General features: G+C 34.2%; 1 long non-coding RNA gene across 1 annotated transcript in view; it reads left to right on the forward strand.

Moving 5' to 3' along the window:
- Positions 1–8,321: 8,321 nt before the first annotated feature.
- Positions 8,322–14,196, forward strand: part of LOC122163819 — a 79,892-nt gene continuing 74,017 nt past the window's right edge. The window contains exons 1-2 of the long non-coding RNA XR_006170053.1: positions 8,322–8,369; positions 11,272–11,335. This is a non-coding gene — a long non-coding RNA (uncharacterized LOC122163819). The remainder of the gene's footprint in view (positions 8,370–11,271; positions 11,336–14,196) is intronic.

Raw genomic sequence — 14,196 nt, forward strand, 5'->3', positions numbered from 1 at the left:
ACTGTGCTTGTAGCCAAAGGAAAAGAAGCTCCTACATTTGGAATATTGTCCTTACTATAAGTCATTGATACATGTACTAAAATCCCATATAGTCATCGAAAACACCCATGGTACCTCAAGAATTTTATTTAATGTATTCATTTCCATTTAAATGATGGAGTACAGGTAACCATTTAGCAAGATACTTTGTATTCAGCAGAAGTATCCAAAATCACAGAAGACTGTTTTCATAATGTGAATATACCTTTGGTATGCTGATTTTATATTTGCAAGTGACAAAATTGTGATCTGCTTTCTCCCCATGGGACAGAACGTTAATATATGATTCTGTCAGAACAAGATATGTAAATGAGGTCAATTAAACTTCAAGGGTGCTCAGGCACTTTGATAGTTTTCACTCTGCACCAAGTGAAATTTAAGATAAGTTTTTAAATAGTAGAAGTAGTTCACTACCAGTTCGAATTGGAACTACCACCAAGAGTATCTGGAATTTTGGACTGAGAATGAAAAATCAGACTAGTTGGACTGGGAGGGGGGAATTAATCACAGAACATACCTTACCTACCAGGAAAGATCCAGTTTCTCTATTGAACCTAACGAAAATGACTGCAGTGGAATTGGTTCAGCCCACTTATTCACTAGAAAGGTAATGATAAGAGTATTGCTGTCAGATCAGAACTGACCTATCTTACTGTGCAACTTGCATGGCAGTTAGATCCAGTGCCAGAGAAGTCTTGCTAGACCTCTAGAGAGCAGAGGAAAGAGTACTTCTGGGCATATGCTGTACTTAAGCCAGCTGAAACATGATTTAAAAATAGCATTCTTAGGAACCATGATGGAGCCTGTTTTTCAGGTAAAGCCTGCCTTTCTTAATAGAAGGTTCACAGCTCTACATTTGTTTCTCATCAGATTACTTACATATACATTACATGTAAAAAATATCGTTGATTCCAAACAGTTGTGTCCATTTTTTTTTATTGCTTTTTCACCGAGATTGATTGCAGAAAATACATAATCAGGCCTCATCATTAATGATGTAATTTCATTCCGTGATCTAATTGTACTGAATAGCATTTAGTTAAATAGTAAATAAAGGCAGATACAGAAGTGAATTATACTTCTATATACAAGCCAGAGATATTTGCCACTCTTCTAAGCACAAAAATGTGAAATTTTACTTTGAAATCAATTGGGGCATTTTTTCTAAATCTGTCCACAGAATGTTACTTTTTTTGTAAACTAATATGTATGTAATGCTTTAATCCCTGATATTTGGAGTATGCTAAACTCCACGAGAAATTTTGTCTCTAGTGGAAAATCCCCAAAAGTTAATACTTCTGTCAGATACCCTTTCTACAGCTCTCACTTTTAAAGTATTCATCCACTCCACCAGAAGGAAAAAGGGTAACCTGCAGAAAATAGACTATGACAGCTTGATTATTGATTTCTTTAAAAAGAGGAAGATGATAACAAAGGTTAGTTTACTATTGTCAGTGTACTTCATAAATCTGTGACAAAACAGTTTTAACACCTAAACAATGGGAAAATCTGGTAGGGAGCTTCATTACAATTTACATTAGTGTGATATGATTTGATCTTACAGCTGCATTCACAAAACACCTGAGCCATGACACTAATGATTGCATTCTCTGCCTGTTGATGCTAATGTGTATATTAATGAATCTCCTTTCCCTCTGATCACTGCTCTGGAAAGAGTAAAGGGAAGATATTGTGCTTTCTGCTATAAGACCATTTTTAAAAGAGTGAAATTGCATATAAAATCTGTTAATGCATTTTTATTTTTTTTAGCAGCCATATGTCTCTCAGTAACTGACAAAAATGCCCCTGTGTATTCTGTAATAAGACCATCTTTAAAAAGAGTAGTTACATTTAAAAACATGTTAATGCAGTCTCATACCAACCATATGTCTCAGTAGCTGCCATCAATGCCCTTTCACTTATATCTTTTATATTTCATGTTTAGAGTTTCTTCTAGATCTCAGGTATAAGCTTGCTATTAATTGAGGGGGAGTAGAATGGGGAGTAGGAAGATGGAGGGAGAAAAATAGTTGGGACTAAATAAATAAGAATTACATTTTGACCTTTTGTTCTGCATGAATTGTATGTGTTGAATGCAGAAAAAAATTGTCAGTCTGCCTCAGAAAAGACCAAAGACTGCATAAACTCCCAGATAAAATGTCTATCACATTCAGCTCAGGTGGTCATTTAAGATGGAGAAGCTGCATCAGCGTAACAGTGTGAGGAAGCCCACCCACAGTTTGTGTGTCTGCACTGTGCTGATTGAGACACTGGGGAACTGAAAGTCATTCAGACACAGGCACTGAGGTTCATCAATTAGATACAAACCATGCAAACAATTGCAATGAAAACAAAGCTTTATGTAGCTAGACTCACAATTTGTTGTACACTTTTTCTGATTGCTTCTATTTCTCACCAAGAAAACTGGGAAAACTTGGAGCTAGACAAATATTTCCAAAGTCATTTGTAAAACCCATAGGAATTTCTGTCTGTGTCTACCAATGGGATAAACAAGGCACCAAAGCAGAATGCACTCACCTATATGATTTTTTTCTTTTTTCTTTAATATAGCAGTTGAAGAGGTTTAGGAAATATTGAGAAATTTTGTAGTACTTAAATGACAGGATGAATACATAATTTAAAAACAGACTTGTCAGAATATTTTAAAATGTATCAATTGTCCTAATAATAATGCTAATTCTGTATGTCTGTCATTTTTTCCTACTGGCTTACGTTTCAGAAATGTGAATGCATTTTAGGTTTATCCTCACAGTTCAGAAATGTCTCAGCATTGTGCAACAAATATAATTTTATGTAATCAGTATTTATGGACAACTGAAATAATTACTAGTTTGAATTCTGATATGACTGTGAAGCAATTTGAAATGAAGACCATTTTGCAGAGATGGTACTTTTTTTTTTTTTTTTTTTTAAAGTGTTGTGACATAAAACAGTGTATTTATTCTATCTATAAAACAAATGGAGATTCTTTTTAAATTCTCTTTGCTGGTTTCCCTACCCTTGCAATAATTTTATTAGTTTATAACACGTTGCTCGCAGGATAGCAGCAGATGGATCTGAATATAAGATGGCTTTTTAATAATAGTCTGTCATCAGTGACTGTTCCTCTAAGTGCTCTTTCCTTCATTCAGAAGTTAAGTGGACTCTTAAAGCATGAGAAAGAATAAATGTGCAACTGATATTATGTGAACATTATTAAGATAAAACATGCTAAGAATCAAATTATTGCAAATCATATTACTATAGTTGTTTGCTTAAATCTAAGAGGACACAGATTTATTTTTAATGTCCTATGGACATCTGTCCACGGTATAGTATATTTCTTTACTACATTTCTGTCATAGAAATTTTTTGCTGTTACATTTAGCAGCAATGAATAGTCACAGCAGTTGTTTTACTATGCATTAAACTATCTGTCATATATGAAAGCTGGTAATTTATCTACCTGAACCAAAGAATTGCTTGGCTCTCTGCACAGATGTGCATGCAAAATAAGCTATCATCACTTAGCAAGCTGGTTCTCCTACCAGAAGGGGAGTAGTCTTTTGCCAAAACAGAAATGAAACTGAAATTGATAACATTACATTTCTTTGGTCTTAAATTATATTAGCAGAAGTACCTACTGGTTTATTTGAAGAAGTTTTTTATTTGAAGCCCACAAAGATCATCTATTTGAATATGTATTTTGGGTACAACAAGGTGATTCATTATGAAAACACTGAGATTTCACACAGAAGCCACTTCTAGTTGAACATAATGCTTTTTTTTCTGCCCAATTTCCTAGTAACAAGAACAGCAATATTTTTGTCTACACATACAGTTCTAAACAGTTCATCAAAATGCAAGGAGCAGGTGCAGTACCTCGTGGCATCTTTTTTTCAGGAGATATAAATAGTTCTCTGAAATGATGAAACTTCTCTCATCAGCCTGCTATCTACTGCTTATGACTGCTTTCATTTCCAAAGCATTACTTCCTGCCCTAGTCTAAAGAATCTTGTTAGTTTAAAAAAAAAAAAACACCTACAGAAAGCATGGGGTGCTTAATACTACTGGTATATGCTACTAAAGTGACTAGTAAGATAGGGATAGAATGAGAGACTCTTTACGCAATAATGAACTCTTTACTTAAAAATGTATCTCTTCTCAAACTGTACTTTTATCATACTAGACATAGATCAATAAACAACATCCTTATTCTCTGTGTCTTCGGTATCCTACAGAGGTAAATCTGTTTTTGAATGTACGGTTTGAATTTGTAGCTGTGGTACCGTCATCAAAGTGGCGTCATTTTCCAGTCCATGGAAATCAATTAAGCTGGTTACTGTGGTTTGTAGTGAGCTGATTTTGGTGCTTTGGTTTGGTCACCTCCCTCCTCAATTTAATTTTAATGAGTGAAAATACAGTTCTCCCTTCTTGTTGTATGTCCATCTTAGTTCGATTATAAGATAGTTTCACAAACCCAGGAACTCTGGTTGGAGGGACTGCAAAAACCTAAACCACCATCTTCATTCTCTCAGTTTACATCACCTTCTTCCTAAATCAGATCTCCTAAAGATCAGGTTGTACCCTTCCATGTGATCTAGAACAGGAACTTCTTTTCTTTTGACAATCACAGAATCTGAATCAGTTTTTACAAACCACAGAGTACTTTCTGTGTGTAATTTTTTTAATCCATCCAACAGACAAATATCAAATTTCATAAGGAGAAAGAGATTTGACTAGGAATACATTTTGATCTGATTTATACGAGAGTGCTTGAAGAATTATTAGAGAAGTTTAAAGTGGCTTGATGTAAATCTGTACTGAAAAGTACTGACAGCTGGACTGCATTTTCAGGGGTTTTTTTAATCACTGAATTTGACTTCAACTGCACTATTGCCTTTGATCAACAGTATTCAACACCAAATTTCTCAGAATATGTCATTTAAATTTTAACATAATAAGACTGACAAGTCTGAAGGAATTCTTTAACAGAATATCTTAAATTTGACTTTTTGTGAGAATGAAAATTACTTATATGGAAATGACAGGTAATAAATGACTTCTGCTGTATTTTTATTAGGTTTTAAACAGCTGTAATATATTACAGGCTTAAAAAAAGTATTTCTTAAAACTAAAGAGTAGGTCCATTCACATTGTTAGAAGTGCACTGTTATCACACTTGGGTGTATGTGATGACGTGGAAAAAAAAGTATTTTGAGAGTAACTGGCAACAGAACAGATAAACAAAAAGCAATTTAGGAAAACTGAAGAAATATGTCTAAATATCGCTTAACTAGTAACCACTAATGACTCTCTTTATTTTTAGATATTTCTTAGTTCCTCCTTTCCACCAGTTTTCAAGGAGCTGATCACAGACATGCAAAAACCCATTTCCAATACTTTGCACGGTTTTTTTTTCAGAGATGTTTCCTAGACAGGTTTTAATTATTTTTTTTTTCATTCTTGATAACAAATCAGCATTATTCACTTGATAATCATTTATACATGATTTTAAAAATATTTTGAAGATAAATAGTAAAATAAAATAGACTTTTAAGTCATCAAATCTATGAAATGTTAATTTAGTTTTCCAATGCTGTGTAAGAAATGAGTGTCTTGTCTTTCAAAGTCTGTCAGATACAAAGTTTGAGTGGCACAAGTCTACTTATAAAAACAATACGCAGAGGCTTTAAAAAAAACAAAATCTGAAGGCAGACATCAGTATTGCCTTTCTAATTACAGTCATTGGTGGTATGACATTATAATAATGCCACACATTTATTTGCCTCATTTTTGTGTTTGTTCTGACAGCTAGTTGCATGGTTTTCTTTTTTGTTAGTCAGCAGAGATAAGACAAATTGCTTTACATCTCTTAATGATTCTGCATTAATACTGAACTAGAAATACCCTCTGCAATTTTACAATTTAGTCTTCTGATATAGTCAACAATCTTGTAAGATGAGACTATTGAAACTTTATCAAACTTAACTTATTCTCGTCATTTTTTAATTATTTTTTTCGTCATAACTTACAGTGCTTTCAAAACTTACTTTCTGATGTTTTGCTATACTTATCTCCATGATTTCATTGCAAATATGAAGGGTTTCATTGCCAGTCATGTTGGGAAGGGTCTTATCCAACTTCCCATTTCCAACTTCACATCAGAAAGAACTGATAAAGAGCAATTAAAGGGTGAGGGGAAAAGCCCATCAGTTTTAATTTGATCTTTTTAATGGAAACTATTGAATGATTGGGTTTATGTACCTTGGTCTGTGATAGTCACTAAAACAGAGCTAGTTTCTCCAGTCACACTTGATTCATTATTAGTAATTGAGGATTGGGAGAAAGTGGTATCTTCTAGACCTTTTGAGATTATCCTAGAATAAACAAGGTAATGACTTATCTAAACCAGTGGAAAGAATCAGGCTAACGTATCAACTAAGGACTGAAAAGAGGGCCCTAGAGATGCTTTGGGAATGTAATCTAAGGATGTCTTATTGAAAGAGAAAGAAGCAATAAGACTCTTTTTGTTTGTATGTGTTTGGTGTGTCTGTTTTGTTTAACTTTCTTTTTCTAGCTTAGGGCCAGAACACAAAAACCTATAAGCATTTAGAGATCAGCAGTACAAAGATTCTTGCTACAGAAAATCTTAGAAAATCCCCTTTTATAAGAAAGAAAGGGACAGAGTCTTTGGCAGATCCTGTTGTGATAGGACAAGAGGAAATGGTTTTAAACTAAAAGAGGGTAGATGTTGACCAGATAAAAGGAAAAAAATTATTGCAGTAAGGGTATTGAAGAACTGGAAGGTCTGCATAGAAAGGGGATTGATGCTTCATCCCTAGAGACATACCAGATTAGGCTGGATGCCCTTAGATTGCTCGTAGCAATATGATTGAGCTGTTGATGTTCCTGTCCATTGCAGGGGAGTTGGTCAAGACAACTTTTAAGGGTCCTTTTCAACTCAAATTATTCTATGATTAATAAAGTCTGAATCAGAAGCTGAAATTTATCTGGAACAGTAAGGCTGGGGAGAGACTGCTCTAACTTTCAGAATAAAATTATGTTAGAGAAATATAGAGGGAACTGCATAGAAAGAGTTTAAGTTCTAGTTGTAATGAGACAAGCTGAATACGTTGTTTTTTGCAGTTCTTGAATAATGTAAAATAACAGTTATACATACATTATTTTCATGTTTTGTAGGAAGTTCTTCGAAAATATCAATGTGCAGCTATGACCTATCTACTAAATTCATGCAACAAGTAATATATGTGTAAATTTAATACTCTAAGATTGTATAGTTTCTTTTTCCTAGAATTCTTGATCCTTTTCAGTCCTGTTGCAAATATTAGAGGATTCAATAGAGTTGCAAAAGAAAATATTAATGATAGAAAATCTACCAAGATCCCTGCTAATCATTACCTTACAGCATTTTATCTTTTTTTTTCACAGAAGAAATTGTTGACTCTTAGAAAAAAAGTTGCTGTGGTGACAAATTATAAGCAGAGAACACTGTACTTTTCCCAGTAGAAGACACTGAAGAAGATTGTTTTTTTTCTGAAAGAACATTTTGTTCTAGATTGAATCTACATCTAAACTTATAGATTGTCATTGCCTTATAATTTTTTTTTCCACTGATTTCTCTAAGTTAGTAATTCCAAGGAGAAATGCAAAGGTATAATAATAAATACCTAGTTGTCCCAAAAGTGAAAGAATCAGGTGCTAGAAATTCATTGTTATTTAAACTTGATATTTAAACATTGATATTTAAGCTTGCATTGTTTTTCATTTTACATTATATGGCTGTTACAAATATAATACATCCAATTTCTGGCTTTATTTTGATTTATTATTATCTGTATTACTCTTTCATTTTTGAGAATTTCTTTGAGAGTACCCTCAGCATCTGCCCACACTGAGTGGCTTAAATAACTACTGCTCAGTTTCATTTCAGATCCTTTCACAGTGCACTACCACATTCCCCACAGATACCACTGTTTCAATTCCCTCTCTATCAGGATTGCTGAGACAGAATGAAATAAGTCACAGCAGTGACTTTAGGATTTGCTGCTTCTACATTCTACTTGATAATTTCTTTCTTCCCAAAGTCCTAACTTTGTTTTTAAATACTCAGAACAATGAAGAAAACTTCTTTAAAAAAATAAATGAAAACTTGAAGTCTGAACTAGCTTTTGGGCAGGTGAAGTAAGTTTCAGTGCTTTGTGCTATTGTGTATTTGTACCAGCTTTACACTCTGCTGATTCCACTTTTGGAATTTTAACAGCTCCTTTGGAAAGGCCTGCATGCATTTTTTCCCTTGGTGAATACAGGTAGGTTCATTAATCTGTTGGGTTTTTTTGTTTGTTTTTTTGGTTTTTTTTCCTCACCTGTTCCCTCATCTTTCATTTCCCACATCAGTAACAGCAAGATGTTGCCCCCAGTGAGCTCTTCCTATGTTTGTCCTGTGCGCATGCTGAAATTCTCCATATAACTACAAACATTCCACTCCTTTTTGAACACATTCTAATTTACTGCTGTATTGAGAGAATTCTTACTGCTTGGAGAAGTGCAGGGTTCAAAATCCCTTTCATTGTTATCACACTACGCCTAAGATCAGATCAACAGGATATTGTCTGCTGTAGCAGAAAACTCGGAATTTGTCAAAACATTTCTGATAGAGCAGATTAGGATTTTGTCACAACCTTTAATTTTGCTGTTATTTTTCTGTAGCATATAAAGTAATGTTGTGAGTTTCTTTGTCAACCAGACAACTATCTAATGTTCACACACATCTTTGTTTGGAATTACTCAACACACCCTAGCATAATAACACATAGGGACCCTTTTAAGTATTACAGATCTGTACTGAAATACTGATGTGGAACTACTACAAATTGAAAAACATAAGCACCCTTTTTCCTTCCTCACAGAGGACAGTGTTGATATTCAGGCTTTCACCTTCATCAACAGTTATGAGAAATTTTCAGAAAAGTAATACTTCTTCCTACAACTGTCATTCTGAACAGTTATAGCAGCTAAAAATATGAATGCAATTGAAAGGCTCCTTATTTTTTCTCTCCCCATCCTTTTTTCTTCTCTCGCTCACCATGTTTAATCTCTTCCTTTCCTTCTCCAATCTGTTACAAGCATATTTGATAATTCATTAAAGTTAGAAACATTACAACTTTTCATCTCAAGCTCATAAACAAAGTCAGCTTTAGAAGCATATAGATAGGATTTAATATTGCTTACTAAGTTACCTTTTCTCAATTCAAGGATTTATTCTGGATTTGTTAGACTACTTCTTCCAAAAACGTAAGGTAAATTCCAGTTACATTTTCTGTGTGGACAGTGAGTTACAGATGGAGTGCTGAATTAATACTTTCCTCTGTAATCAAATCTTGACTCTATTTGCACAGTCAATGAAAACTGAAAAAGTCATTTAGAATCAACAGCAACTTTCTTTAGAAACTGCATAATAAATATAGCACTGTGATATTTCTCTACTTCTATTGAACATAAACAAAACACTCCACTTCAGAAGTAGGTTAAAACAGAAGCACATAAATACCCTGGTGTGCCTATTGTCCCCAAAGAATGGAGCGTGTCATGTCCTCTTCTGTATAATTCTACTCTTACCACCGTGTGACATGAATACCTACAGGACAACTTTCCCTTTGGTTTTCCTCTCCCTCCGTACTGTCTTGGATTATACCATTGATTCCTTCTGACTTTTATAGAGGACAGAATTTCTCCCTTTAATAGATCTTTTTTTTCCCAATCCCCATCTTTTTCTCTGACCACCTTATTTAAGACAGAGGAAAGAAAGATTTATTTTTTTTCCCTGCAAGCAAGAAGAATGGTATTTTTACCAAGAAATCATGGTCTCTGAAAGATGAGAGTCCAGTGAGTCCCTAAATCTTCTAGTTATCTGTATTTGTTATACAGCCTTTTGTCTTGTAGTAAGAGATTTCTCTGAAGCCAAAAAGAATACTTTCTAACTATGCTTTTATTCTCTGAGAAGAGCTACATCTCCTGGTGACTTTCTTAATTTTTTAATGTTTTATAGAATAAATTCAATTTATTCAGTTATAATTCATATTCTTATCTAAATCTGAAGTGGGTAAACAATCTGGAATCTGTACTGCTGATAGTTAGGTGCACAGATCTGCTTGCTCATGAAAATCTGTAGATGCAGAGCCCAATATCGTCTGCAGCTAGCTTCTAATAAGTAAGTGTAGATTACATACTCTACATCTACAAACTGTATTTGGGAACAGTGTCTTTTTTCCTTAGAGAGAAGCTACTGCATTTTTGTTCTTGAGGATATTAAAGGTCTCTAATGATCTTTCAAAAATAATATAGGGCAGCTAATTATCTCCTGGAAGTGGTCTCATTTCTGCTTTGTTGAAGTACGTGGCATTATTACTAGTGAGAAGACAAGGAAAAAATATCTCAGATGTTGGCCATGAGAAATGCATATTTAGTAGTGGTTTTTCAGTCAACTATTTTGATCATATAAAAAAAAAAAATTCTCTGCAGGAAAGTGACTTATTACAGAAGAGGAAACAACCCTTTTTAGTATCCTAGTAATCAGGAGAGATCTTGTATTCTGCATGTTACTACTGAATCCTGTATACTTAAAACAACAACAACAACAACAAAAAAAAAGAGTTGGGGATGGATGGATGGATTTGAAATCCAGAGAAGGGAAAGGAGATAGATGAATGAAACTCATTTACCTTGTCTCTTACCTACTGTGAATAACTTTGTTTTTAAAAGAGACGATCTGCCATTACCCTGCTCTACCCTGAAATCGCACTCAAACTCTGTCAAATGAATTAATTCAATACAAGCTAAATTAAAATAGACCCTTCCATAGCTTCAGCTAGCAGAAACCCATCAAGTAGCATATTAACTACCTTTATTAAGAATGAGTTCTGCACTTTCTGACTCTGTGTCTCGTTTAATTTGTTGTCTTTAGCAGCAGTGCGTTTCCTGAGGAAAATATTTGAGCAAAAATGCACAAGAGAGCTGACCTGTACTCTAGTTATTTTACAAACACATGAGAATTTAACAAGAAGAATACAGTCAGTGAAGTCCTCTGGAGGTTACTCAAAGTTGAGTGCTGCTATACAATATCTTTTAGAGTATCACCAAACAACCAGTACATGGTGCACATAAAATGAAGACAAATTTTTCTTCACTTTCTTTGCCATTTTTCATTGATAGGGTCTTTAGGAAAAGACAGTGAGAGAAAGTGAGAAGACAGTTTTCCTGACAGATAAGAATTAAGGTAAGCACCACCAAGAAGTCATTTTTTGTTCTACTCTTTTAGTAAACTTGTTTGCTTTAGTAATAAAACTTTTGGATTCTGTCCTTTCACAAACGTTGACTGTAGCATCAGATATAAAATTATTTATGATGCTTTTTTCTTTAAAACAAAAGCTGACATATTTTTTCACTGGCAGCACGGAGCCTGAATAAACCAAACTATATTCTGTATGTGACAACAGTAGCTAATATTACTGCCATGCTGAAATTTGCCTACCTGTTATCTGATATTAACATTTGATAATACCAGATAATTATATAACCAGAATTGTGTATTGCCTAATGAGTAAATTTGTGTTACTATTACTAAAATGTTACTACTATTACATAAAATAACAACATGAGTTTTTTAGCCCTCAGTGTTAGGAAAAGAAGCAATACTAATAATCCAACTACCAGGGACCAACATTTATTTTTTATTCTTTTCCTTTTCCTCTAACAAAATCTCATTATAACAAGTTTGAGCTCTGTACTGCTTTTAAAGATGCTATCCTGAATACACCCCAATTTATCTTCTAAAACTGGCTAATTTACATTTGTATGCTAGATGCAGAAACAGACTTCACAAAATACACACACCCAAGAACAGGGTAAAAAGTGCTTAATCTTACATGCATTATTTATGGTCTTCATTTGGCTTTTAATCTATGGAGATTCTGTGAATTGTTGTGGACTGATATCTCTGGAGCATCTAGTTTGCTCTACATGCAGAAAACAGAAGAGGTGCAGAGCAGCAGTGTACTGGGAGAGGAATGTTGTATGCTTTTCAAGATCAAGGGAGAAATTAGGAATATGATGAAGCATTCAACCTCTGATAACAAGAGACAAATTTGCTCCAAATCAAATGAAAATTTCTCAGCAAGAAGAGAGTCTTTCTGTATAAATATATATTATTATAGATTAGAGGCCTGATTACCTCAGTCTTTCCAGAGAGTCCAAGGCACTTAGGGTGTGATCTTGAAGATGACCTCTTGTGGTTTGTGTTTTTGCAGCACCTACTTAGTAATAAGGCTTGATGTGTTGTTTTCATTGGGCTGAGTTGCTCTGGGTTTTATTCCATTTCAATTGTTACATGTCACAAAGCCACAACTTTTTTTTTTTTCCCACACCAAACATATCTGTTCTCAGTCAACTATGCCCTCAGCAAAGCTGTCTTGTAATTAAGCTACTAAATTACCCTAAAGACTACTTGAAAATCCTAAATAATAAGTATGCCCTTTATTTAACAAAATTAAAAATAAAAGTAAATTACTTCCCCTCAAAATCACATCTTTTTTTGAAGCTAGCCTTAAATGTTGTTTAGATGTAAGGAAATGAAATGGAAAACTCGGAAATCTTTTTTACTAAATCTGGCAGTCTTCCAAATGTAAAGCCCAAAGCCAAATATTCATTTTAGCCATATTTTGTTTGGAAAAGATTCTTTGAGGAAATTAGCTTGGTTTAATTCTGGAACTCTTTAATAATGTATGGTTGCTGAAGTTGATTAGAATAAATATTGTGTATTTGAAACATGCTAGACTTGTCTGTATAAACATGCATGCAGTTAGCATACACTTAAAGATAGAGTCAAGTAACTGCAGTACCAAGAAACTGTAACAACCATTCAGACTCCAGTATTAATTTAAAGCATTCATTTTGTCCTATTATTCTTCATCGTGATTATGTGAACTTTTTTTTCGTACTTCTGAGAAATTCAGTCAACATTTATCTAAAATCATCAAAATGCATGTCCAAAAATTGAATTAAAGAAGATAAAAGTCTAAAAGCAAAACTACCTTCTATCATCATGGCAGATAATCAGATCTCCTTGATTTCCACTATCACTTGGCAAATTTGTCTGCCCAAGGAATGCATACTGAGGCAGTTTCCAAAGATGTGTACAGTGATGGCTTTGTTTTTTGTTTTTCCTTCCTTAAACTGTTCTCATATTAAGCCATGCAAGTTATTTTTTTTTCCTCCTCCATCTCATTTTCCCCCCATGACCCTCAACCTTGTCCAACTGAACAGTGTGAATGCAGTGGCACGGCACTTAGCTGTCTGTTGGTGTAAAGCCACAACTTGAGGTCAGTCACTTCTGCACAAGACTGAGTCAAACTCTGTCCCCCTCTTTTGAAACTTAAACAGTAAAATGAAGATGACAATTTGAATGCCAGTTACTCCTACCTGGCAATTGATATCCAGGTCCAAAAGAAGTCTGAAAGGGAGATCTCTCTATTTTCTTTTTCCCTTTATTTGCCGTAACATTTTTGGATTGGAATATTTATCAGTAGCTGTTACAAACAGCCTACAGTCAGAGCTGGACAGCTGAAGCCCTGGCAAATGCTGTTTCAGTTCCCTGAACAATAGGAGGTGGCTGTCTAGTACACACAGTACATTCTGCAAGATTTTTGTGCCTGGTTCATTCTGAGGATTGCTAATCTAACTCTTCCAGTGCTCTCATCATCACATTGGCCAGCCGTGATCACTACTTCTGTGGAAATTAATAATTGCTGTCTAAGTAAAATGGATGCAACTTTCTTATATTCAAGAATATGAAACAGGAAAGGCAAATTCAGTAATGTGCTCCAGTAGGTAGAGAGTCCAGTGTTCATTTGAATGTTATACTCAAACTTTAGTTATTAAGGTTCCGTTTTATTAGGGGGGTTGTGCCTCTGTGTATATATGCTTATGAATAAAATGCAGTGCAAATAAAAACTACTTAAACGTCCTTTTGAACATGTGAATACGCTGAACATATTGGTTTAAAACACTTTTCTATAGTGGCATAGCAGTATTTTAAGGAAGTCCATTTTTGCAGGAAACAAATTCAGCTGAGAATACCAT

Source organism: Centrocercus urophasianus, unplaced genomic scaffold, assembly GCF_019232065.1.
Source record: "Centrocercus urophasianus isolate 14NV4802_14NV808 unplaced genomic scaffold, USGS_Curo_1.0 seq_24, whole genome shotgun sequence".
Lineage (NCBI taxonomy): Eukaryota > Metazoa > Chordata > Aves > Galliformes > Phasianidae > Centrocercus > Centrocercus urophasianus.